We start from the raw sequence: 3,745 nt of genomic DNA on the forward strand, positions 1-3,745 counted from the left end.
ACCAACAGTGTATAAGTGTCCCCTTTTCTCCACAGCCTTGCCAACATCTGTTGTTTTTTGATTTTTTAACAAAAGACACTCTGACAGGTGTGAGATGGCATCTCTCCGAGGTTTTAATTTGCATCTATCTGAGGATCAGTGATGATGAGCATTTTTTGTTTGTTGGCCACTTGTATATCTTCCTTTAAAAACTGTTCACATTCTTTGCTCACCTTTTAACAGGTTTGTTCTTTGATTGCTAATTTGTTTAAGTGTCTTATAGATTCTAGATATTAGACCTTTGTTGGATGCATAGTTTATGAATATTTTCCCTCATTCTGTAGGCTGTTTACTTCCTTGATAGTTTCTTTTGCTGTGCAGAAGCTCTTTAATTAGGTCCCATTTATCAATTTTTGGTTTTGTTGCCATTGCTTTGGGGGACTTAGCCAAAATTTTTTGCCAAGCCCAATATCAAGAGGGGTAATTCCAAGGTTTTCTTCTAGGGTTTTTATATTAATAGATTGGGAACTTACATTTAAGTCTTTCGTCCATCTTGAGTTAATTTTTGTATTTGGCGATGTAGGAGTCCAGTTTTATTCTTCTGCATATGTATCCATGTGCATCAGTTATCTCAGCACCATTTATTGAATAGGGAATCTTTTCCTCATTGCTTCTTTTGGGTTTGTTGAAGATCAAGTGGTTGTAGGTACGTAGCTTTATTTCTGGTTCTCTATTGTGTTCCACTGGTCTATGTGATACCTGACTTAATAAGAATTTGCTAATCTGCAAAACATTTGAAAACCATTGCATTTTACTTTCCTGTTCAGCTTCTGCATCTGTGAAAAGAGTCAAATGATAATATCTACTTTATTGTGAAGGGTAAGTAAGAAGGTGCATGTGAACTGCTGTGTAAACTGCTGGTGTTATTCAGATAGGAAGGTGTTTGTTATTTTCTTTGTTTGTCAGCCCTGTTGCCCAGACTGGAGTGCAGTGGCTCGAATCTCGGCTCACCACAATCTCCGCCTCCCTAGTTCAAGTGATTCTCCTGCCTTAGCCTCCCAAGTGGCTGGGACTACAGGCATGTGCCACCATGCCTGGCAAATTTTTTGTATCTTTAGTGGAGACAGGTTTTCACCATGTTGGCCAGGGTGGTCTCGAACTCCTAACTTCATGATCTGTCTGCCTTGGCCTCCCAAAATGCTGGGATTATAGGCATGAGCCACCTTGCCTGCTGTTAGGAGATTCTAATGCAATTAAAAATCTTCACTACAACCAACCCACAACATTAACAGCATGTTTCACACACCTGAAAAAGCATGTTGGCTTTCAGATGGCTCCTGGGTACTAGTATGCAGTTTAGATTTGAAAGCTTTATTTAAAAGGTGGTGTCTCAAAGCATTTTTTGGATGTTTATTAGTACACTGTGCAATATACATTTTGCAGAAAGTGGTTATGAATTCTCCCATGCAAAAATGTTACATCTTTGACCTGATTTGGGGCAACTTTTTTTTAAGTGAGATAGTAGCACTGTAGTTGTCCTGCTTCCTTTTTAAAGAATAAACTTACACCCTTTTAGAGTACCAAAAAGTTGCAGACAGTATAGAGTTCCTACATATTCCGTACCTAATTTCTCATTTCGTGAGCATTTTACATTACCCTGGTACATGCGTCACAGCTAAGGAAACAAAATAGGCACATCGCTATTAACTAAACCACACAAGTTATTTGTATTTGACTGGTCCTTTTTTCATTACATCATATCAAAGGTACATGCTGTCCACATGACTTACCACTGTTGAGGTTAATCTTGATCACTTGGCCAACGCAGTCTTTGCTGTTTACTAGGCTTCTCCATTGTAAAGTGACTTCCCATTTCCAACTTCTAGGTTTTGGGAGCATATCACTGAACACGGCCCATATTTCAGTCCCTCCTTCTGTTTTAAGTTCCACACTGAAATATTGAGAAGTAGAATGACATGATGTCAAATATTTGTTTTGAAATTGTTTAGGAAAGATAAAAATCATGGGGAGGAGAGATAGGTTAAAAATAAGGATAGTGACGTTCTGATGGTCGTTGAAACTGGTGATTATACAGGGAAGTCAGACACACTCTCTACTTTTGCATATGTTTAGCATTTTTCAAAATAAGAGTTAAAAAAATAAAAGAATCATCAAAGGATGACTTTTGTTTTAAGTTCCACACTGAAATATTGAGAAGTAAAATGACATGATGTCAAATATTTGTTTTAAAATTGTTTAGGAAAGATAAAAATCATGGGGAGGAGAGATAGGTTAAAAATAAGGATAGTGACGTTCTAATGGTTGTTGAAACTGGTGATTATACAGGGAAGTCAGATACATTCTCTACTTTTGCATATGTTTAGCATTTTTCAAAATAAGAGTTAAAAAAAATAAAAGAATCATCAAAGGAATTTTCCTCCTAAACTGCAGAAGGCTTTCAGGCTGAGATTTCAAGCAGAGAGATGCTCATATTCCCAGGACATAGCCATCGTAAAACAGAGCAACAGCAGGCTGGGCTCGGTGGCTCATGCCTGTAATCCCAGCACTTCGGGAAGCTGAGGAGAGTGGATCACCTGGTCAGAAGTTCAAAACCAGCCTGGCCGACATGGTGAAATCCCGTCTGTACTAAAAATACAAAAATTATCCAGGCATGGTGGCATGTGCCTGTTGTCCCAGCTACGCTGGAGGCTGAGGCTGGAGAATCACTTGAACCAGGGAGGTGGAGGTTGCAGTAAGCCGAGGTCGTGCCACTGCCCTCGAGCCTGAGCAAGACTCTGTCTCATAAAGAAAAAAAGAAAAAAGAAAACAGAGCAACTGGAAGGCATGACCTGAGAAGGATGGGCTTGAACTAATTTGTGTCACCTGCCAAAAGGTGACACAAAACGGTTTCCTTTTAACAAAAAAGTCACCATAGAATGGACTCATGACTGTGTCTCCAGACTGTGTCAGTCTGTGGACAGAGACAAAACATGAATTCACCTTAAAAATGTCCCATGTTCTAGGTATTATGCTAGAGGTAAAAGGTTCTGGCATGGCTTAAAAGGATGAACTAATAGGATAGCAGATCACTGAAGAGCCAAGCGCTAGCTCTACCAGCTTTGGAGCAAGGCTGACTCTTGCTTTGGCTGAGCCTGTCCTAGTGCATCTGGGCTGCTGTAACAAAACACCATAAACTGGGTGGCTTATAAAGCAACAGACATTTGTTTCTCACAATGCTGGAGGCTGGAAAGCCCAAGATCAAGGTGCCTTCAGGGTCCATGTCTGAGGAAGCCTTGCTTCCTCATCGGCAGCACCTTCTCCCTGTGTCTTCGTATGGGGGAAAGGGCAAGCATCTCTTTGGCCTTTTTTATAGGGGTACTAATCCCATTCATGAGGGCTATTCCTTCAAGATCTAATCACTTTTCAAAGGCCCCACTTCTCATCCTAGGGGTTAGGATTTCAACCTATGAGTTTGGGGAGACATAAAAATTTAGACCATAGCACTCTGCAACAACAAAAAAGGCCTTCTGTCTGATTCTGTGAGAGCTTTGAAGAGTTCCAACATGGTGTGGCCAGGCTGCTTCCATTATGAGAGGCGGAGTAGAAGACAAAGGATACTAAGCAACTTTTCAGGGTCTTCCTTACTCACTAACTCACTAATAACAGCTACAAAAGTCACTAGCTCACTAACAACATCACTTAATCACTAACTCGCTGACATCTACAAAGGTCTAGAACCTCTGTCCAACCAGCTTTAGGATCCTCC

General features: G+C 40.4%; 1 long non-coding RNA gene across 1 annotated transcript; it reads right to left on the reverse strand.

The window, feature by feature from the left end:
- Window positions 1-660: 660 nt before the first annotated feature.
- Window positions 661-3,745, reverse strand: LOC128930034 (uncharacterized). The gene is made up of 2 exons (XR_008477524.2): window positions 1,770-3,745; window positions 661-762 (listed from the first exon to the last, which is right to left on the reverse strand). It is a non-coding gene; the product is annotated as an uncharacterized LOC128930034 (long non-coding RNA).

Source organism: Callithrix jacchus, chromosome 17, assembly GCF_049354715.1.
Source record: "Callithrix jacchus isolate 240 chromosome 17, calJac240_pri, whole genome shotgun sequence".
Lineage (NCBI taxonomy): Eukaryota > Metazoa > Chordata > Mammalia > Primates > Cebidae > Callithrix > Callithrix jacchus.